The sequence below is a fragment of the Schistocerca americana genome, chromosome 3 (assembly GCF_021461395.2).
Source record: "Schistocerca americana isolate TAMUIC-IGC-003095 chromosome 3, iqSchAmer2.1, whole genome shotgun sequence".
NCBI lineage: Eukaryota > Metazoa > Arthropoda > Insecta > Orthoptera > Acrididae > Schistocerca > Schistocerca americana.
The window spans coordinates 751,937,643-751,961,380 of record NC_060121.1 but is presented as its reverse complement, the minus strand read 5'-3'; the positions used below and the strand labels follow the sequence as shown (position 1 = coordinate 751,961,380).

Sequence of the window (23,738 nt, the reverse complement as noted above, 5' to 3'; positions counted from 1 at the left end):
CTAAAAAGAGAAATTGTCAGATTGCAACAACTGGTGCAGTATCATTTTGCTGTCAGTGACCAGTAAGGTCTTTGCCAGAATTATTTTAAATAGGTTTAAAGACTCAAATGAAACTCAACTTGTGACAAAGCAGGCTGGGATAATTTTACTTACCCTCTTGTTTTGCCACCTGCCCACTTAAATTCGGTTTTTTTTTTTTTTTTTTTTTTTTTTTTTTTTTTTTTTTTTTTTTTTTTTTAACCATATGTGAATATAATCTGCATTTTCCTAAAAGAGAAAGGTTGGCCCTCAGTTTTAAAGACTATACCACCAGATCTAATTTTGTACTTAGTTTTATGTATGTAATTGATTTTCTAATTTATTTTGACTATTCCTAGTTAACATCTTTTGTTGTAAGGTGAAATCATTAATTGCTTTGTAACTTAAATTTTATTGTTGACATATAAACAAATATAAATCCTGTGCTAATTGTAAACATTTGAAAGACAAAATGCTAGTAATCTTAAAGTATCTATTTGGCTGTTTGAAAACATGTTAGCAAAGCCATCCCTTAATTAATTCCAAAGTAATTAACAGTTTGTCAAAGGTATTGTTTGTGTAACAATATATGTTAATTGCATCATTTAAACAATAATTCAGCCTAACTCATGTTGTAGAAGAAACTGTTAAAAAGAACCAATTTTTTGATGTATTCAGTTAATCAAATGAGTTAAGTCTTAATTGTTATATCTGTGAATTTGACTTTAAACAATGTGTAATTTCAGCACCTATTATTGTGATGATACAAAGAGCCCAATTTTTGGGCACGAGACAGTCAGTCCATGGCCAAGTTTCAGACAAGAAACTTGTGTTGGTTAGAACAATAACAGTGCTTCAAATTAAATGGGGAATAAGTGTTCAACAATTAGGTCTTGTGTAAAAACAATGACAGTGTCTGCTCCATACATACCTTTCCATACCTCAAGAACAGTGAACTCTGTAGTTAGGTTATTACTGTTCATAGATGTTCAATAGTAAATTATTGTAGCAGTATGTGGACATTTGCCTGCAAACTATTAATGAGGCTTATGGAAAGTTTAAGCAATAGTGCACTGGCCATATAACTGTGTAATATTGATGGGGGGGGGGGGGGGGGGGGGGTTGTGAACAGTGAAAGTAAAAGACTGTGAAATGCAACTGTGCATCTGTCGGCTACATCATTTACACTAGACTGTAGTTGTTCTTGCACAACCCATTTTTCAGCCAGTGTAGCAACCAGTACGTCGACACTGAGGACAACAAATGAAGAATTAAATAAAACAGGAAGGACCTTCACCAACTGCATAAATAACAGCCAGTTTTTGAGCACAACATAGTTATGTTGATCTTCTTAATACTCTTAAGACCATCATAGAGCAAAGAAAAGAATTCCACATATGTACAAGAGGAATCTCACAGGGCCAAAAGAAGTAACAACCAGAGTCTTGCTGTGTTGTATTTTGTCACCAATGCTGTTTCTACTTGTCCTTGACTCAGTTATGAGAAGATTCACAGCAAGCAAGAGATGAGGAATCCAGTGGGGAATCCATGAACATCTGAAGGATATAGTTTTATTAGCTCAGAGGCTGACAGATATAAAACCAAAATTAAACTCTCCAAGAAGAAGGCAATGGAATGGAATACCCAGAGAATAAGGAAGAGATGCAGACCTGCAGGTACATGAAAGAGGATGGTGTAAGGGTAAGCAAGGAGAGTTGGAAAAAACTGTGCAGAATTGAGGGAAATAGTTCTCTCAGGCATTTTCTCAGCTGCTTTTAGGTATGAATAATATAAACAGAACAGTAGGTCTGGGAGTAATCTTTAGAGTGAATGTCATATCTGTTACTCATACAAATAATGAAGTGCAATAACTTAACTGAAATAATAAAAGGAGGATAAAGTTTGTTGGCCAGTTTGGTGATATCATCAGATTTGGGACCAAGAAGCATTGTCAGAAAAGGATAAGAATAAGTGGTCGTTATGTGACACTACTTTGTTGAGGAGGATAAATGAAGTTTCAAACCAATGGAAGTTGTGTATTCCATAAAGAACAGTAGAAGAGTACAATTACATGTAGTTCTGCAGTTTATACATCACAAAAGTTACAGATCTATACATCAATCATAGTTCAAGCAGTGAGGAACAATATAATTTTACACTAATATTCAAACGTATTAAAAAGTAATAAAATAACTGTATTTATGTGAGACAAAAGTTTAAGTGTAAAGTTTTAAGAGAATAGTAAAATTTACAATCCAAGTTCATGTAACACACAACCCTTTAAATACTGAATATATGATTTCAGTTCAGTTACCCCAAGCAACTTTCTAGATAAACCAATCATTAGCTTTGGGGTGTGGGCTTTCCAATATCTCAAATGGATCTGTCTAAAAATCAAAAACATTCTTTAACTCAGCTGCCAGTCAAGTCTCCTGCTTTCAACTGTGTCATTTTATACCTAGTATGGTGTCTCTTTCTTTGTGCTTCACTTTGTTATTTCATTGTTTCTCTCACAATGGCTTCTCTCTCATCTGCTGAAATAGATTTACACTCTGGAAATTCAATGAGTCTATTGATAAGATTAGCTGGATTTATGTCAAATAGTATTCATGTGGTGAAGAACCTGTGGACCAATATTACAGGGACTGAGGACTTAGCAGTTTGGTCCCTTCTCCCCTCTTTAAACCAAGCAACCAATATCACAAACTGTTCATCACATCTTCAAAATTTGCAAAATGCTCAATCGAAGATGAGTGTTTGTGACAGCAGCAATTCCTGCACATTCTGCCAATATCTCTCATACATCTCACTGCAAGATTACTGGATGGGTGATATGCAGATATTAAATGTGTTTTATTCCTTATCTTTCTGTACACAACTTCCACGATTTCAATACAAATTATCATTGATTATAAGACATTATTGCTCCAAGTATATGTATATATGTAAAACAATCCTTTTCAGTTTTGTTTTTTTTTAATCTGTGCTTTACGTGTTGCTTTTCAAATATGATATGGCTTAATGTACTTTGAAAATATTTCTACCAACGTGATGTACTTTGGAAATATATCTACCATGATAAATATAAAACAGTACTGCCGCGCTTGTTCATGGTAACTGACCATAAAAATTGAGGGCATCCAGTCTCACAGCTTTTTCTGAAAGTAAGTTTTGCTTATGTCCCTGACAAGTTATGGTACTTACCTTCAATCATCGACATCTGTTACAGAATTAGTTCTGTTTTCCTACCTTTTTTGCTGTAATGTGTAACTATGTATTTTCATTTAGTTTATTTGAGCATTTTAGGGCACCAAGAAGTCCATGAGAGTACGTAATAGGTTTATCGATACACTATTCTGCCCAACACAATTTCAGTGATCTGAGTCTAAGTTTGTTCTTTTAAATAGAATCCCTCTGTGTATTTTGTAAATTTGTCAACCTTTCCTCAATCCTTTTTATTAAAACAACGTTTCATTAATCACCAATTATAATACAATTCTGGTTTCTATGAATTTCATTGCAGGTGACTCTAATTACCTTGTCATCTATAATCCATTTTAAATACACAAGCCTGAATTTCCTCCTCCATCACAATATTACTTTGTCCTTAGCAATCTGGATTTAGACCTGGCAAAAGCTGTACAGAACAGCTGCTAAATCTCACATAGTTTTTAGAAGATGGGTTTGAAGCTCTTAAGGTGCTGGGAATGGTATTTCTCATTCATATCAGCAGCATATGACTGTGTCAATCACCAACAATTACTTGCCAAGGACTACAACATGAACAAAGACTTTAGCTCAACTAGGTTCATACCCACTCTTCTGCAGACTCGCAGCGTAGACAATCTGCAGAAATTGCTGTTCAATATATACATGAATGATCATCCCATAGCACCCAATAGCAGAACCTTCATGTATGCTGATGACCTTGCTCTGGCCACGCAGAGCACAGATTCTGAATCAGTGGATTACACCCCACAAATACCCTTAAACTGCTTTTCAGACACTACGACACACACCAATGTAAACCACATCCCACAAAGACAGAACCGTGTGCTTTTCATTTTAGAATCAGGAAAACTAGCTGAAAATTTAAGATAGTGTCGTCAGTGAACCCACGAACCATGGACCTAGTCGTTGGTGGGGAGGCTTGCGTGCCTCAGCGATACAGATAGCTGTACCGTAGGTGCAACCACAACAGAAGGGTATCTGTTGAGAGGCCAGACAAACGTGTGGTTCCTGAAGAGGGGCAGCAGCCTTTTCAGTAGTTGCAGGGGCAACAGTCTGGATGACTGATTGATCTGGCCTTGTAAATATTAACCAAAATGGCCTTGCCGTGCTGGTACTGCGAACAACTCAAAGCAAGGGGAAACTACAGCTGTAATTTTTCCCAAGGGCATGCAGCTTTCTGTGTGGTTAAGTGATGATAGCGTTGCCTTGGGTAAAATATTCTGGCGGTAAAATAGTCCCCCATTCGGATCTCCGGGCGGGGACTACTCAGGAGGACATTGTTATCAGGAGAAACAAAACTGGCATTCTATGGATCGGAGCATGGAATGTCAGATGCCTTAATCGAGCAGGTAGGTTAGAAAATTTAAAAAGGGAAATGGATAGATTAAAGTTAGATATAGTGGGAATTCGTGAAGTTCTGTGGCACAAGGAACAAGACTTTTGGTCAGGTAAATACAGGGTTATAAATACTAAATCAAATAATGGTAATGCAGGAGTAGATTTAATAATGAATAAAGAAAATAGGAGCGCGGGTAAGCTACTATGAACAGTATAGTGATTGCATTATTGTAGCCAAGATAGACACAGAGCCTACACCTACCACAGTAGTATAAGTCTAAATACCAACTAGCTCCGCAGATGATGAAGAGATTGAAGAAATGTATGATGAGATAAAAGAAATTATTCAGAAAATGGAGACAAAAATTTAACAGTCAAGGAGGATTGGAATTCGACAGTAGGAAAAGGAAGGGAAGGAAAAGCAGTAGATAAATATGGACTGGGGGTTAAGGAATGAAAGAGAAAACAGCCTGGTAGAATTCTGCACAGAGCATAACTTAATTATAGCTAACACTTGGTTTAAGAATCATGAAAGAAGGTTGTATATGTGGAAGAGGCCTGGAGACACGAAGATTTCAGGCAGATTACACACACATCAAAAAAGTTTTGCATCACCCTGGTTCCCAGAACTCCTGAAGATAGACTTTGACTGTGAATATTGTATTACAGACACAGTCCCTTTGACTGTTCAGAGATATCACTAAACCTGCTTAAAGATATAAACAACCATGCACAAGCAGCACCTATTAGACGGAGGGGGTCTGACATCCTGTTAGTTCCAGCCATTCCACCAGCAAGGAGGTACATGGCTCGTGTTGTCTGTAGTTCAACCATGCCTAGACGGTCAATATCGCATTTCAGTTGCATCCACATTGTTACTTTGTGCCAGGATGGCTTGCTAAAGGGAACTGTTCAAGCATCTCGGAGTGAACAAAAGCAATGTTGTTCGGACATGGAGGAGGTACAGAGAGACAGGAACTGTCGATGACGTGCCTCGCTCTGGCCGCCCAAGGGCTGCTACTGCAGTGGATGTCCGCTACCTACGGATTATGGTTTGGAGAAGCCCTGACAGCAACACCACCATGTTGAATAATGCTTTTCGTGCAGCCACAGGACATCGTGTTACAATTCCAGCTGTGCGCAGTAGGCTGCATGATGCACAGTTTCACTCCCAACATCCATGGCAAGGTCCATCTTTGCAACCACAACACCATGCAGCACACTACAGACGGGCCCAACAAAATGCCGAATGAACTGCTCAGGATTGGCACCACGTTCTCTTCACCACTGAGTGTTGCATATGCCTTCTACCAGACAATTATCTTCTGGTAAACCTTGCGGGATGTAAGGTCATGGTCCATGAAACTCTTCAGCTCCTAACGTTTCGTCCAGTGCTTCGCTGGACATCTTCGGCAAGACTCACCGGAGGAGAAACACCCCTCTGAAGATGTCCAGCGAAGCACTGGACGAAACGTTAGGAGCTGAAGAGTTTCATGGACCACGACCTTACATCCCGCAAGGTTTACCAGAAGATATGTCATCCGGTCGTGAAAGCCTTCATACTATTACCAGACAATTGTTGGAATGTGTTTGGAGGCAATCCACTCAGGCTGAATGCCTTAGACACATTGTCCAGTGAGTGAAGCAAGGTGAAGGTTCCCTTCAGTTTTTGAGGTGGCATTATGTGGGGCCAACGTACGCCGCTGGTGGTCTTGGAAGGCACCTTAATGGCTGTACAATACATGAATGCCATCCTCCAACCAATAGTGCAACCATATTGGCAAGGCATTTGTCTTCATGGACGAAAATTTCTGCCCCATCATGCACATCTTGTGAATGACTTCCACATCACTCAACTAGAGTGGCCAGCATGATCTCTAGACATGAACCCTATCGAACTTGCCTGGCATAGATTGAAAAGGGCTGTTTATGGATGACGTGACCTACCAACCACTCTGAGGGATCTACACTGAATCGCCATAGAGAAGTGGGACAATCTGGACCAACAGTGCCTTGATGAACTAGTAGAAAGTATGCCACAATGAATACAGGTGTGCATCAATGGAAGAGCATGTGCTACTGGGTATTAGAGGTACCAGTGTGTACAGCAATCTGGACCATCACCTGTGAAGGTCTCACTGTATAGTGGTGCAACATGCAATGTGTGGTTTTCATGACCAACAAAAGGGGCGGAAATGATGTTTATGCTGATCTCTGTTCCAATTTCCTGCACAGGTTCCGGAACTTTTGGAACTGAGGTGATGCAAAACTTTTTTTGATGAGATTATAATGGTAAGACAGAGATTTAGGAATCAGGTCTTAAACTGTAAGAATATTTCAGGGGCAGATATGGCCTCTGAACACAATCTGTTGCTTATGAACTGTACATTAAAACAGAAGAAACTGCAAAAAGGTGGGAATTTAAGGGGATTCGTCCTGGATAACCTGAAAGAACCATAGGTTGTAGAGAGTTTCAGAGAAAGCATTAGAGAATTATTGACAAGAACGGGGGAAAGAAACACAGTAGAAGAAGAATGGGTAGATTTGAGAGATGAAATAGTGAAGGCAGCAGATGATCATGTAGGTAAAAAGATGAGGGTTTGTAGAAATCCATGTGTAACAGAAGAGATACTGAATTTAGTTGATGAAAGGAGAAAATATAAAAATGCATTAAATGAAGCAGCCAAAAGGTAATACAAACGTCTCAAAAATGAGTTTCACAGGAAATGCTAAATGGCTAAGCAGGGATGGAAAGAGGAGAAATGCAAGGACGTAGAGGCATATACCACTAGGGGTAAAATAGATACTGCCTACAGGAAAAATAGAGTGACCTTTGAAGAAGAGAGAACCACCTGTATGAATATCAAGAGATCAGATGGAAAACCAATCATATGCAAAGAAGGGAGGGCAGAAAGGTGGAAGGAATATATAGAAGGTCTATACAAGGACAATGTACTTGAGGGCAATATTATGGAAATGGAAGTGGACATAGATAAAGATGAAATGGGAAATATGATACTGCGTGAAGAGTTTGACAGAGCACTGAAAGATCTAAGCCAAAACAAGGCTCCAGGAGTAGACAACATTCCGTTAGAACTATTGATATCCTTGGGAGAGCCAGCCATGACAAAACTCTACCATCTGCTCAGCAAGATGTATGAGAAAGGTGAAATACCCTCAGACCTCAGGAAGAATATAATAATTCCAATCCCAAAGAAAGTAAGTGTTGACAGGTGTGAAAATTATCAAACTTTCAGTTTAATAAGTCATGACTTCAAAATACTGACATAAATTCCTTACAGACAAATGCAAAAACTAGTAGATGCTGACCCCGAGGAAGATCAGTTTGGATTCTGTAGAAATGTTGGAACATGCGAGGCAGTACTGACCCCACGTCTTATCTTAGAAGATAGATTAAGAAAAGGCAAATCTACATTTCTAGCATTTGTAGATTTAAGAAAGCTTTTGACAGTGTTGACTGGAATACTTTCTTTCAAATTCTGAAGGTGGCAGGGTAAAATACAGGGAGCGAAAGGCTATTTACAATTTGTACAGAAACCAGATTGCAGTTATAAGAGTCGAGGGGCATGAAAGGGAAGCAGTGGTTGGGGAGGGAGTGAGATAGGGATGCAGCCTATCCCTGATATTATTCAATCCGTATACTGAGCAAGCAGTAAAGGAAACAGAAGTCAAATTTGAAGTAGGAATTAAAATCCATGGAGAAGAAATAAATACTTTGAGGTTTGCCAATCACATTGTAACTCTGCCTGAGACAGCAAAAGATCTGGAAGAGTAGTTGAACAGAGAGGCAAGTGTCTTGAAAGGAGGATATAAGATGAACATCAACAAAGCTAAATGTAGTTCACTTAAATCAGGTGATGCTGAGGGAATTAGATAAGGAAATGAAACACTTAAAGTAGCAGATGAGTTTTGCTATTTGGGGAGCGAAACAACTGATGATGGTAGAGAGTATATAAAATGTAGGCTTGCAATGGCAAGGAAAGCATTTCAGAAGAAGAGAAATTTGTTAACACCGAGTATAGATTTAAGCATCAGGAAGTCTTTTCTGAAAGTATTTTTATGGAGTGTAGCCATGTATGGAAGTGAAACATGGGTGATAAACAGTTTAGACAAGAAGAGGATAGAAACTTTCAAAATGTGGTGCTACAGAAGAATGCTGGAGATTAGATGGGTATATCACATAACCAATGAGGAGGTACTGAATAGAAATGGGGAGAAGAGAACTTAGTGACACAACTTGACTAGAAGAAGAGATGGTTGGTAGGACATGTTCTGAGGCATCAAGGGATCACCAATTTAGTACTGGAGGGCAGCTTGATGGTAAAGATCATAGAGGGAGACCAAGAGATGTATACACTAAGCAGTTTCGGAAGGATGTAAGTTGCAGTAGGTACTTGGAGATGAAGAAGCTTGCACAGGATAGTGCAGCATGGAGAGCTGCATCAAACTAGTTTCTGTACTGAAGACCACAACAACAGTCAGTTGACAAACTGGAACACTGCAAGACCCCAAAATATCTATTGATAGATCTCTTACTATCAAGCAGCACTGCATGAATTGCAAGTCAAAAATTTCCACCAGGAATTATCGTCTACAGAAACTGGACAGATCACAATGAGGTAGTCAACCTGAAATTCTACGATCCTTTGCAATGACATTATGCTATTCTGTTACAGAATTTGGATGTCCAGTTTGGTATAATTTAGCACATGCCAAATAGGTGGACATAGCTCTCAATAGCACTTGTAGACTCATAACAGATTGTTTGAAATCTGCTCCAGCTGAATGACTTTACCATCTTGCGGGAAGAGCAACATCTTCGGTTGGAAGAAAAATAGCTGCAAATGAGGAAAGAAAGAAAGTGGAACAGATGAGAATGCATCTGCGAATGAGGAAAGAAAGAAAGAAAGTGGATATGGGGAGAATGCATTCTCTTTATGGGGGCAAACCACATCCACAGTGGCTGAAGGAGTAGTTTCCTTAGGACACTGATGCCACTTAGAACCACTGCTGAAAAAGCTAGGTTGCAACTATACATGTCTATATAGCTACTGGCTGGAAAAGAGTTTCAGAAACTCTACTTTCTGGCTGTGATGACAAATGGATGACTTGAAAATCCCTTAATAGACCAAGATCTGATTGTGATAGATCAAAGGTTAATTTGGCAAGATGAGGCAATTCAGTGTGGCTATGGAAAAGGCATTCCCGAGGGCATGCAGCTATACTGTATGGTTAAATGATGATGGCGTCTTCTTGGGTAAAATATTCCGGAGGTAAAATAGTCCCCCATTCGGATCTCCGGGCGGGGACTACTCAAGAGAACGTCGTTATCAGGAGAAAGAAAACTGGCATTCTACGGATCGGAGCGTGGAATGTCAGATCCCTTAATCGGGCAGGTAGGTTAGAAAATTTAAAAAGGGAAATGGATAGGTTAAAGTTAGATATTGTGGGAATTAGTGAAGTTCGGTGGCAGGAGGAGCAAGACTTCTGGTCAGGTGAATACAGGGTTATAAATACAAAATCAAATAGGGGAAATGCAGGAGTAGGTTTAATAATGAATAAAAAAAATAGGAGTGCGGGTAAGCTACTACAAACAGCATAGTGAACGTATTATAGTGGCCAAGATAGACACGAAGCCCACGCCTACCACAGTAGTACAAGTTTATATGCCAACTAGCTCTGCAGATGACGAAGAAATTGAAGAAATGTATGATGAAATAAAAGAAATTATTCAGGTAGTGAAGGGAGACGAAAATTTAATAGTCATGGGTGACTGGAATTCGACAGTAGGAAAAGGGAGAGAAGGAAACATAGTAGGTGAATATGGATTGGGGCTAAGAAATGAAAGAGGAAGCCGTCTGTTAGAATTTTGCACAGAGCATAACTTAATCATAGCTAACACTTGGTTCAAGAATCATAAAAGAAGGTTGTATACATGGAAGAATCCTGGAGATACTAAAAGGTATCAGATAGATTACATAATGGTAAGACAGAGATTTAGGAACCAGGTTTTAAATTGTAGGACATTTCCAGGGGCAGACGTGGACTCTGACCACAATCTATTGGTTATGAACTGTAGATTAAAACTGAAGAAATTGCAAAAAGGTGGGAATTTAAGGAGATGGGACCTGGATAAACTGACTAAACCAGAGGTTGTTCAGAGTTTCAGGGAGAGCATAAGGGAACAATTGACAGGAATGGGGGAAAGAAATACAGTAGAAAAGGAATGGGTAGCTCTTAGGGATGAAGTAGTGAAGGCAGCAGAGGATCGAGTAGGTAAAAAGACGAGGGCTAGTAGAAATCCTTGGGTAACAGAAGAAATATTGAATTTAACTGATGAAAGGAGAAAATATAAACATGCAGTAAATGAAACAAAAAGGAATACAACCGTCTCAAAAATGAGATCAACAGGAAGTGCAAAATGGCTAAGCAGGCATTGCTAGAGGGCAAATGTAAGGATGTAGAGGCTTATCTCACAAGGGGTAAAATAGATACAGCCTACAGGAAAATTAAAGAGGCCTTTGGAGAAAAGAGAGCCACTTGTATGAATATCAAGAGCTCAGATGGAAACCCAGTTCTAAGCAAAGAGGGGAAAGCAGAAAGGTGGAAGGAGTATATAGAGGGTCTATACAAGGGCGATGTACTTGAGGACAATATTATGGAAATGGAAGAGGATGTAGATGAAGATGAAATGGGAGATACGATTCTGCGTGAAGAGTTTGACAGAGCACTGAAAGACCTGAGTCAAAACAAGGCCCCGGGAGTAGACAACATTCCATTAGAACTTCTGACGGCCTTGGGAGAGCCAGTCCTGACAAAATTCTACCATCTGGTGAGCAAGATGTACGAGACAGGTAAAATACCCTCAGACTTCAAGAAGAATATAATAATTCCAATCCCAAAGAAAGCTGGTGTTGACAGATGTGAAAATTACCGAACTATCAGTTTAATAAGTCACAGCTGCAAAATACTAACACGAATTATTTACAGACAAATGGAAAAACTGGTAGAAGCCGACCATAAGGAAGATCAGTTTGGATTCCGTAGAAGTGTTGGAACATGTGAAGCAATACTGACCTTACGACTTATCTTAGAAGAAAGATTAAGGAAAGGCAAACCTACGTTTCTAGCATTTGTAGACTTAGAGAAAGCTTTTGACAATGTTGACTGGAATACTCTCTTTCAAATTCTAAAGGTGGCAGCGGTAAAATACAGGGAGCGAAAGGCTATTTACAATTTGTACAGGAACCAGATGGCAGTTATAAGAGTCAAGGGGCATGAAAGGGAAGCAGTGGTTGGAAAGGGAGTGAGACAGGGTTGTAGCCTCTCCCCGATGTTATTCAATATGTATATTGAGCAAGCAGTAAAGGAAACAAAAGAAAAATTTGGATTAGGTATTAAAATTCAGGGAGAAGAAATAAAAACTTTGACGTTCGCCGATGACATTGTAATTCTATCAGAGACAGCAAAGGACTTGGAAGAGCAGTTGAACGGAATGGACAGTGTCTTGAAAGGAGGATATAAGATGAACATCAACACAAGCAAAACAAGGATAATGGAATGTAGTCGAATTAAGTCGGGTGATGCTGAGGGAATTAGATTAGGAAATGAGACACTTAAAGTAGTAAAGGAGTTTTGCTATTTGGGGAGCAAAATAACTGATGATGGTCAAAGTAGAGAGGATATAAAATGTAGACTGGCAATGGCAAGGAAAGCGTTTCTGAAGAAGAGAAATTTGTTAACATCGAGTATAGATTTAAGTGTCAGGAAGTCGTTTCTGAAAGTATTTGTATGGAGTGTAGCAATGTATGGAAGTGAAACATGGACGATAAATAGTTTGGACAAGAAGAGAATAGAAGCTTTCAAAATGTGGTGCTACAGAAAAATGTTGAAGATTAGGTGGGTAGATCACATAACTAATGAGAAGGTATTGGATAGGATTGGGGAGAAGAGAAGTTTGTGGCACAACTCGACTAGAAGAAGGGATCGGTTGGTAGGACATGTCTTGAGGCATCAAGGGATCACAAATTTAGCATTGGAGGGCAGCGTGGAGGGTAAAAATTGTAGAGGGAGACCAAGAGATGAATACACTAAGCAGATTCAGAAGGATGTAGGTTGCAGTAGGTAATGGGAGAAGAAGGAGCTTGCACAGGATAGATTAGCATGGAGAGCTGCATCAAACCAGTCTCAGGACTGAAGACCACAACAACAACATGGAAAAGGCCAGATTTTCATCGTATGCCTCAATGCAGACTGTGTTCAGTCCCTTGCACAGAAGATGAACTTTATCAAGGAACAGAAAAATGCACTGGAAGTGCCAGCCTTTTTACAATTCGCACTCTTTTAATTAAATTGAGGCCTTATAGTCTAAATACACAGTAGTTCCAACCCTTAACAGGTATTTTTTAACTTTTGTAAAATCCCGGTGTATAACTAACAGCTCTTCTTTAGTTACAGTGTAAGTCCTTTTGTCATGTCCCCACTGTACGTTAGACTTGCAACTATCGCATTCTTATTGTGGAAGAAGTACATCCTCTATGTTTATCATGTTGTTATTGAAGCTCACACAAGAAAAAACACATAACATAGGCAGTGATTACACAGTAATAACCAATGGAATGTTACAGAAAACTTGGGTAGAACTCCCAAGAAACATTATGCAAAATCAACAATGGAACAACTATATCATTGTTGTTGTTGTGGTCTTCAGTCCTGAGACTGGTTTGATGCAGCTCTCCATGCTACTCTGTCCTGTGCAAGCTTCTTCATCTCCCAATACCTACTGCAACCTACATCCTTCTGAATCTGCTTAGTGTATTCATCTCTTGGTCTCCCCCTATGATTTTTACCCTCCACACTGCCCTCCAATACTGAATTGGTGATCCCTTGATGCCTCACAACATGTCCTACCAACCGATCCCTTCTTCTGGTCAAGTTGTGCCACAAACTTCTCTTCTCCCCAATCCTATTCAATACTTCCTCATTAGTTATGTGATCGACCCATCTAATCTTCAGCATTCTTCTGTAGCACCACATTTCAAAAGCTTCTATTCTCTTCTTGTCCAAACTTTTTACCGTCCATGTTTCACTTCCATACATGGCTACACTCCATACAAATACTTACAGAAATAACTTCCTGACACTTAAATCTATACTCGATGTTAACAAATTTCTCTTCTTCAGAAACGCTTTCCTTGCCATTGCCAGTCTACATTTTATATCCTCTCTACTTCGTCCATCATCAGTTATTTTGCTCCCCAAATAGCAAAACTCCTTTACTACTTTAAGTGTCTCATTTCCTAATCTAATACCCTCAGCATCACCCGACTTAACTCGACTACATTCCATTATCCTCGGTTTGCTTTTGTTGATGTTCATCTTATATCCTCCCTTCAAGACACCATCCATTCCGTTCAACTGCTCTTCCAAGTCCTTTGCTGTCTCTGACAGAATTACAATGTCATCGGCGAACCTCAAAGTTTTTATTTCTTCTCCATGGATTTTAATACCTACTCCAAATTTTTCTTTTGTTTCCTTTACTGCTTGCTCAATATAGAGATTGAATAACATCGGGGAGAGGCTACAACCCTGTCTTACTCCCTTCCCAACCACTGCTTCCCTTTCATGTCCCTCAACTATTATAACTGCCATCTGGTTTCTGTACAAGTTGTAAATAGCCTTTCACTCCCTGTATTTTACCCCTGCCACCTTTAGAATTTGAAAGAGTGTATTCCAGTCAACATTGTCAAAAGCTTTCTCTAAGTCTACAAATGCTAGAAACGTAGGTTTGCCTTTCCTTAATCTTTCTTCTAAGATAAGTCGTAAGGTCAGTATTGCCTCACGTGTTCCAGTATTTCTACGGAATCCAAACTGATCTTCCCCGAGGTCAGCTTCTACTAGTTTTTCCATTCGTCTGTAAAGAATTCGTGTTAGTACTTTGCAGCTGTGGCTTATTAAACTGATAGTTCGGTAATTTTCACATCTGTCAACACCTGCTTTCTTTGGGATTGGAATTATTATATTCTTCTTGAAGTCTGAGGGTATTTCGCCTGTTTCATACATCTTGCTCACCAGATGGTAGAGTTTTGTCAGGACTGGCTCTCCCAAGGCCGTCAGTAGTTCCAATGGAATGTTGTCTACTCCGGGGGCCTTGTTTCGACTCAGGTCCTTCAGTGCTCTGTCAAACTCTTCACGCAGTATCGTATCTCCCATTTCATCTTTATCTACATCCTCTTCCATTTCCATAATATTGTCCTCAAGTGCATCGCCCTTGTATAGACCCTCTATATTCTCCTTCCACCTTTCTGCTTTCCCTTCTTTGCTTAGAACTGGGTTTCCATCTGAGCTCTTGATGTTCATACATGTGGTTCTCTTTTCTCCAAAGGTCTCTTTAATTTTCCTGTAGGCAGTATCTATCTTACCCCTTGTGAGATAAGCCTCTACATCCTTACATTTGTCCTCTAGCCATCCCTGCTTAGCCATTTTGCACTTCCTGTCGATATCATTTTTGAGACGTTTGTATTCCTTTTTGCCTGCTTCATTTACTGCATTTTTATATTTTCTCCTTTCATCAATTAAATTCAATATTTCTTCTGTTACCCAAGGATTTCTTCTAATCCTCTTCTTTTTACCTACTTGATCGTCTGCTGCCTTCACTACTTCATCCCTCAGAGCTACCCATTCTTCTTCTACTGTATTTCTCTCCCCCATTCCTTTCAATTGTTCCCTTATGCTCTCCCTGAAACTCTGTACAACCTCTGATTCTTTCACTTTATCCAGGTCCCATCTCCTTAAATTCCCACCTTTTTGCAATTTCTTCAGTTTTAATCTACAGTTCATAACCAATAGATTGTGGTCAGAGTCCACGTCTGCCCCTGGAAATGTCCTACAATTTAAAACCTGGTTCCTAAATCTCTGTCTTACCATTATGTAATCTATCTGATACCTTTTAGTATCTCCAGGATTCTTCCATGTATACAACCTTCTTTTATGATTCTTGAACCAAGTGTTAGCTATGATTAAGTTATGCTCTGTGCAAAATTCTAACAGACGGCTTCCTCTTTCATTTCTTAGCCCCAATCCCTATTCACCTACTGTGTTTCCTTCTCTCCCTTTTCCTACACTCGAATTCCAGTCACCCATGACTATTAAATTTTCGTCTCCCTTCACTACCTGAATAATTTCTTTTATTTCATCATACATTTCTTCAATTTCTTCGTCATCTGCAGAGCTAGTTGGCATATAAACTTGTATTACTGTAGTAGATGTGGGCTTTGTGTCTATCTTGGCCACAATAATGCGTTCACTATGCTGTTTGTAGTAGCTTACCCGAATTCCTATTTTCCTATTCATTATTAAACCTACTCCTGCATTACCCCTATTTGACTTTGTGTTTATAACCCTGTAGTCGCCTGACCAGAAGTCTTGTTCCTTCTGCCACCGAACTTCACTAATTCCCACAATATCTAACTTTAACCTATCCATTTCCCTTTTTAAATTTTCTAACCTACCTGCCCGATTAAGGGATCTGACATTCCACGCTCCGATCCGTAGAACGCCAGTTTTCTTTCTCCTGATAACGACATCCTCTTGAGTAGTCCCCGCCCGGAGATCCGAATGGGGGACTATTTTACCTCCGGAATATTTTACCCAAGAGGACGCCATCATCATTTAATCATACAGTAAAGCTGCATGCCCTCGGGAAAAATTACGGCCGTAGTTTCCCCTTGCTTTCATAGCACATCATTTAAAAGTCATGGAACACTTGTGCTCCGTGGCAAGGAGTAAGTATATGTCAGTGCACCTTGCGGCCAGCACGTGAACCTCGTTGAAACTTGCGTTCCATCAGCTGATCACGGCTGCCAGCAGCGCGACCACCTTAGTCGCCAAGTAGCCCCCCACGGGGGACTGGAGTGCCATTGTTGTTGGTAATTGGCTCAGACACTCTCCTTGAATCTGGCCGGAAAAATGCACATGACATCCGGACCGCATTGTACGTTGTGTCTGCGTTGAAGGAGCTGCGTGAGGTGCTGGATTATCAGCTGGTGAAAACACCAGTTGGTGGAGGGAACTGTACACATCTAAAGTTTCCTCCAAGGCAAAAGCAGGTTTAACTCAGTCAACTGACACTGTGTTCTTTTTTCCATTCACCATAATGTCCATCATTTTGTCCCATCTTGTTATTATGCAGTGTGGCCCAGTGTAAGGTGGCATGAGCACTGGTTTAATGCCGTCTTTGTGTAGCATGACTTGGTTGCAGTGCTTTAACTTTTCATGTACAAACGTATGCAGTGTCCCATGTTGTGATGCTGGATGCAGTCGCATGTGTGAAATACAATTCCGCAATTGGATTATAAACTGGAACGACTGTGATAAGTCCCCCGGTGAGACACCTGGATCAATAAACTTGCCTGGTAGCTGCAGGGATTCCCAATAGACCTACTCAGCAGGGGATGTGTCAAGGTCTGACTTAGTTATGCTGTGGAGGCCGAGTAGCACTAAGGGAAGAGCCATGGTCCACTTTGATTTGTGACACATTAGGGGAGTTTTGAGGGACTGGTGCAACCGTTCAACCATGCCATTGATGGCTGGATGATAACTCATTGTTACGTGATGTGATGCGCCACAAAACTTGTTCAGCTGAGTAAACAATTCAGACTCGAACTGGTGTCCTGGGACTGGCCAGCGCTGCTGCAAATGGTTCTTGAAGTTCTGCCACATGTGGCAGATGGCAGCGATAGAAATTAAGGATTCTGAGGAATCTACGTAATTCTTTGGCTGTCTCTGGGCGAGGAATATTCAAAATGGCTTTAACTTTCTCTGGCAAACGTGCGATCCCGCAGAAGAAATTAGGTGACCCAAAAACGTTATCTCCGGTTGTCCGAACACACACTTAGTGACGTTCAAAACAATGCCGTACTTGTCAAGGCGCTCAAAAACTTCAATGAGATGTTGTTCATGTTCCTCTGGTGTGGCAGAGAAGATGAGTGTGTCGTCTAGGTAGGCAAAACAACAAGGTAACCTTCGTAATAGAGAATCAGCGAATTGTTGCCATGTTTGTGTAGCATTTCTCAGACCAAACGTCATAAATAAGCTTTCGAACAAGCCTAAATGCTTTGTAATGGCTGCTGTCTTCGGGATATCTTTCTCAGCAACTGGAATTTGTGTGTATGCTTTGGCAAAATCCAACACACTAAACATCTGTTTGCCACACAATGCTTGATTGTAGTCTTTTAGGAGAGGCACTGGATAGTGGTCAGGAATTGTTCTCGCGTTTAAGGCTGGGTAGTCGCCACACAGCCACCACGTGCCGTTCTTTTGAGGCACCAAATGCAAGGGTGACGACCACACACCACTAGACGGGCAGATAACGCCCTCGGCCAGCACAGCATCAAACTCTGCCTTAGCGATCGCATACCAGTTGGGAGCTAATCGTCTGGGTCTGCATGAAATTGGGGAGCCAGCAATCGTATTAATGTAATGTACTGAATCATGTCGTACCTTTTGTGGGGCCCCTGGAGGCCTCGTGAGAGGAGGAAACCATGCTAGCAGCTTAGAGTACCTGTCGTCTGCAGCCTGGTTTGCCTTGGCATCATAAGTTGCTGCTTGGCGCTGGAATCCAGCAGTGAACAGCCCTATGACTGTGTCCAGCTGCCGAGCATTTGCAACATCAGGCATCAGGCAGAAATGCGCCACGAGATCTGCGCCACTGATAGGCTCCGTCATGTCTGCGACTATAAAGTTCCACACCAAAGAACATCTCAGTCAGAGATCTAGTTCCACATGCTGTACTTCATAAGTCGTGATCGCAGAATTATTAGCGGCCGACAGTTGAAATGCGGCGGCCGGATGGTATTTATGTAGCTTATCGCGTGGTAGAATGCTGAGGTCAGATCCGGTGTCGATCAGAAACTTTCAGCCTGTCTTGCAGTCCGATACGAATAGACGTACAGAAGATCTGCCTGGTATGTTTAATTCTGTGTGATGTGTATTGCTGGCGTATGCACAAGGCAGATTACATTTGTGTGCCTGCTCTCCATATCGCTGGTGATACCAACATATGTTAGTAGGTGGCGCATCACCAGAGGTGTGCACGCACAATGAAGATTGGCTTCGGGATCTCCGTCAGACCTGTCCTTTAATGTTCCGGTCAGTGAGCAATTCATTCATTTGTCTACTGAGGGCAACGATCTTGCTTAATAAGTTCTCGTTCAGCTGTTTGTTAAGTGTTTCCACTTTATTCGCAACACTATTGTAGTAGGGTTTAGTTCCCATCGAAACACTGGAACATGCCATCAACGGATCAGAATAGGAAGCGAGCACGATTGTGTCTTGAAGACAGTTGGCAAGATCAGCTATGGCGTCAAGTGGCATATTGGTCTGTGACGTGATGATGGCTTTCACTTGAGTTGGCAATCTCCTGCTCCATAATGTACTAAGTAGTGCATTCGGGACCATGCCTGCATCGACATTGCTCCTCAGGTGACGGAGGTATTGGGAATGTCTTTTGTCTCCAATGACCTCCTGTGTTAGAACCTACCGTACCCTCTCTTCCTGTGAGGCAGATACTCACCGAATTAACTCGATCTTGAGTTTCGTGTAGGCCTCTGTGTTCAGCAACAAAGTTATAATATCCTGTACTTTGGCAGTGTATTGATGGTCTAATTGGCTCACTACCAATGCAAACTTGGTGGAATCTGACTTCACACCTGCACAAAGAAAACTCGCCTCGACTTGTGTGAACCATAGTGCGGGATTGTGAGGCCAGAATGGTGGTAGTCATACTGCCAGTCTTGAAATTGTGGGAGTTTCTGGTGTATCTGTCATGTTTCAGCTAATGAATGTTACTTTCTTGGTCCTGATGAATCATCTTCTTAGCCACAATCACGTTGGGGTCACCGGATGTCACGTTCCCACTGGGTGTTAGGCTCGCAACTAACTATCACATTCTTATTGTGGAATAAGTACATCTATGTCTATCATGTTTTTATTGAAGATCACTCAGGAAAGAACACACAACATAGGCAGTGGTTACACAATAATAACCAATGCAATGTTACAGAAATCTTGGGTAGAACTCCCCAGAAATGTTTTGTGAAATCAACAATGGAACATTTATATTGTAGCACATCGTTTAAAAGTCATGGAATGCTCATGCACTGTGGCAAGTAGTAAGTACATGTAAGTGCTCCTCACAGCCGGCATGCGAACCTCGTTGACACTTGCATTCCATCAACTGATCGCGGCTGCCAGCCGTGCACCTGCCTTAGTCACCACACTTTCATGTTTCTGGAGCATTCTATGTGGAAAAGCAATTGTCTGAAGTTTATCTTCCCCATTCCCAGTTTTATTTGAAACAAATATACACCAAATCCATTATCACTAGCAGTACAAGATAAACAAAATGGTAATAATAAATATGGTGTACACAGAATGTTGCAGTTACATAGAGTATCTTTTATAGAATCAAAAGCTTGTTGGCATTCCTTGTCTCATACTCAAACAGAATTCATTCTCCGTTAGTTACATAAACGGTGAATTTATACTCTTATTACTAATGTACTTTATAATAACTACAAATGTGCCAAAGAATCAGTTTAAGTGTTTCTTATTTCTGGGCACTGGGAACTCAGCAATGGCTTTAATATCATCAGCCTGGTGATTGAAATTCAATGTTGATGGTTTCTGGTATGGTATCAGTGTTACAGTCCCTGTGTGTAATCTATAACACTCGTATGTTCGATGTCAGAACATTTATTTAGTAAATTTCTCACGACCAACTTCCTTGATGGTTGCTGAGGTGGCTCTGCTAGACAGTTTCACCTAACCGTGTTGTAGCCACCTTCACAGGCCTTCGCCTCCTTGTGTGTGGATGTGTGCTGAAGCGAGCATTAATTGTCTTCCAAGCTATTTGAATTAGGTGGACAACTGAACTTTAAACCTTCTATATTGACAATTTCTTTTAGAAAATATCTCTTAATACACAATTGCATGTGCAATGTGGGTTGACAAATCTGTTAGAAACTGATGTTACTTGGAGTAGAAGTAGTTTCTACACAAGCCCATTTGACATTCATGTGTCACAACATCCAATGTAGCCACAACCTTTTTTACTTTTCTAAACACCTTCAAACTCTGACACCAAAGAACAAGCAGCCCCACACAAAAGGTGGGTGTGGGGGGATGGAAGGGGGGGGGGGGGGGGGGGGGAGTGTTACGCATCATCCCATCTTGAAGATATAATGGGTTCAACATGTTCTCCCATCTGCACATATCACAACAATACCTCCCACAGTGGGATGTCCCAACACTTTTCATTCATTTCATAAAAATGTCATGTCACACTTCACAATGTACGTTTTTCAGTGATGCAATGTCTGAAGAATTTCAGTTCATTAACTACAAATGTATATTTACCTACTTTCATTGTCATTTCTCTTTATCCCAACTTATCAGACATTCATTTTACTAATAAATAATATTTATACCAACTCTGACAACAAAACAAAATGTCATCAACATGTATGATTAATTTAGAGGACAATTCTACACCTAGAACATGATACAAGGCTCTCATGAATTCTGCCACAGAGACATTTGAACCAAAGGGCAAAATGCAGTACTGATAGTGTTTACATTGAAAAAATGTAACATATTTCTGAAATTCTGTAGTGACTGTGCACCAGTAGCCCTGCAGAAGTTACAGACATTCTGCTAAAGATCTGGAGAAAATGATTACAAAATTCAAAAAGACAAGTTCTTTTAAAGTGCAGTGTGGAAAGGGAGAAAAGCAATTGATCTGACACCAGTTGATGATGTGGCTACAGCATTGCAGGAGGGGTCAAGCAGTGGTGTGCAAACATGCAGTGCATGGGGAACTACCAAAACGTGTGAGGATGGTGCATAAACATATGCTCATATGGAAGTGGACAGTGAATGTCCACAGAACATTATGTGAGCAGACGAAGTACCTTTCCATCTCGAAGAACGTGTCAATATGCAGAACATGGGTAACAAAAAATCACACACAAACATCACCTGGTACCACTTCTTTCAGAAAAGGTAACTGTGTGGTGTGGGTTGACAGCATCATTTATCATAGGGCCATATTTTTTCAAAGAGATTAAGTCCTAGGGGTCCTGTTACCTGTACCATCACTGGTAAACACTATGAGAGTCTTTTGCATACCAGTGTCATTTCATCCCTTCAACAGCATGGATATGTGGGTAGTATCAGTTTTATGCAAGCCTGCACTCCTCCACACAGTGTATAGCCAGTGAAGCAGCTGCTGCAGAGGCATTTTGGAAATGCTAGAATTTTCAGCCATCATTTCCTTACAGTGTGGCTACCCAGATCATCTGATCTTAATCCATGTGACTTCTGAATGTGGGGTTATCTGAAAGATGTGATCAGTCCTCCAGTTATGAACATAGTTGAACTGAAGGCACCTATTGAGCAACTCATTCTTAACATGACTCCTAAGTCACTCTGATCTATTGTGGAACATGCTGTTTCTCAATTCCAATTGTGGCAGATAATAGTGGACAGCATATTGAACATGTTTTGTGCCAGTCTCATAGCATTTAGAAGTCAGTGCTTTAATTATGGACACCGTAAGTCAGTGTTTTAATTATGGACACCCTGTACTCAGACTTATATAATAAGTCATTTATGTTTTTAGGATGGTTAATTCCTGTACCACACATGACCCTTGCTGTTGGGGGGAGTCTTGTGTGCTTCAGCTATACAGATAAGCTGTTCCATAGGTACAACCACAATGGAGGGATATCTGTTGAGCAGCCAGACAAACTTATGTTCCTGAAGAGGGGCAACAGCCTTTTCAGTAGTTGCAGGGGCAACAGTCTGAATGATTGACTGATCTGGTCTTGTAACATTAACCAAAATTACCTTGCTGTGCTGGTACTGCGAACAGCTGAAAACAAACTACAGCTGTAATTTTTCCTGAGGGCATGCAGCTTCACTGTGTGGTTAAATGATGATGGCATCCTCTTGGGTAAAATATTTCGCAAGTAAAAGAGTCCCCCATTCGGATCTCTGGGTGGGGACTACTCAGGAGGATGTTGTTATCAGGAGAAACAAAAGTGGCATTCTAGGGATTGGAGCATGGAATGTCAGATCCTTTAATTGGGCAGGTAAGTTAGAAAATTTAAAAAGGTAAATGGATAGATTAAAGTTAGATATAGTGGGAATTCGTAAAGTTCTGTGGCATGAGGAACAAGACTTCTGGTCAGGTGAATACAGGGCTATAAATACTAAATCAAATAATGGTAATGCAGGAGTAGGTTTAATAATGAATAAAAAGAATAGGATCACAGATAAGCTGCTACGAACAGCAAACTGAACACATTATTGTAGCCAAGATAGACACAAAGCCCACATCTACCACAGCAGTACAAGTTTATATGCCAACTAGCTCCGCAGATGATGAAGAGATTGAGGAAATGTTTGATACAATAAAAGAAATTATTCAGATAATTAAGGGAGATGAAAATACCATAGTCATGGGGGACTGGGGACTCACTGATGCTGCTACTAAGGCACTTCTACCTTCCTCCTCCTGCCTGCTGTTCAGTCCCTCTGTGGCCTGTCACTTCATTTGTGACTAGGAAAGCTATATGTTGGTGGGTGTCCCAGTGGCTGGAAGTGAGGAACTATAAACTAAGTTCCATCAAGACTTCAGTGTAACCATGAATCACCTCCTTCCACTCACAATGGTGTGAAGAAGTTGCCCTTACCCGGTTTAGAGTGGGACATTGTCCATTGACACGTGGCTTCCTCTTATGTCAGAGATGCAGGATGCAGCTGTCAGTAAGACATCTTTTAACTGGGCGTGTTTTATATGATGACCCGAGGGTTGAACTGGGCCTCCAACAGGATCTTCCCTATATTTTAAATGATAACAAGACAAGTGTTGTTCATGTCTTAAAATTTTGTATGGTGTCCAGAATTCTTCCCAAAATACTTGGTGTGCAATCTTAATGTATCACAGAGTGGCTAGATCATGTATTATTTCTAAGTTGTCATCCAGCCATGGTTATTTGTCCATTTTAACAGCATCTTTACAGGTTTTTTCTCCATGATTTTATTTAGTTATCCTGCTGTGTCTTGCT

The 23,738-nt window shown here is 40.6% G+C and overlaps 1 protein-coding gene across 1 annotated transcript in view; it reads left to right on the top strand.

The window, feature by feature from the left end:
* LOC124607382 (cytosolic carboxypeptidase Nna1-like) overlaps positions 1-23,738 on the top strand; it is a 533,373-nt gene that overhangs the window by 452,642 nt on the left and 56,993 nt on the right. The window lies entirely within an intron of this gene.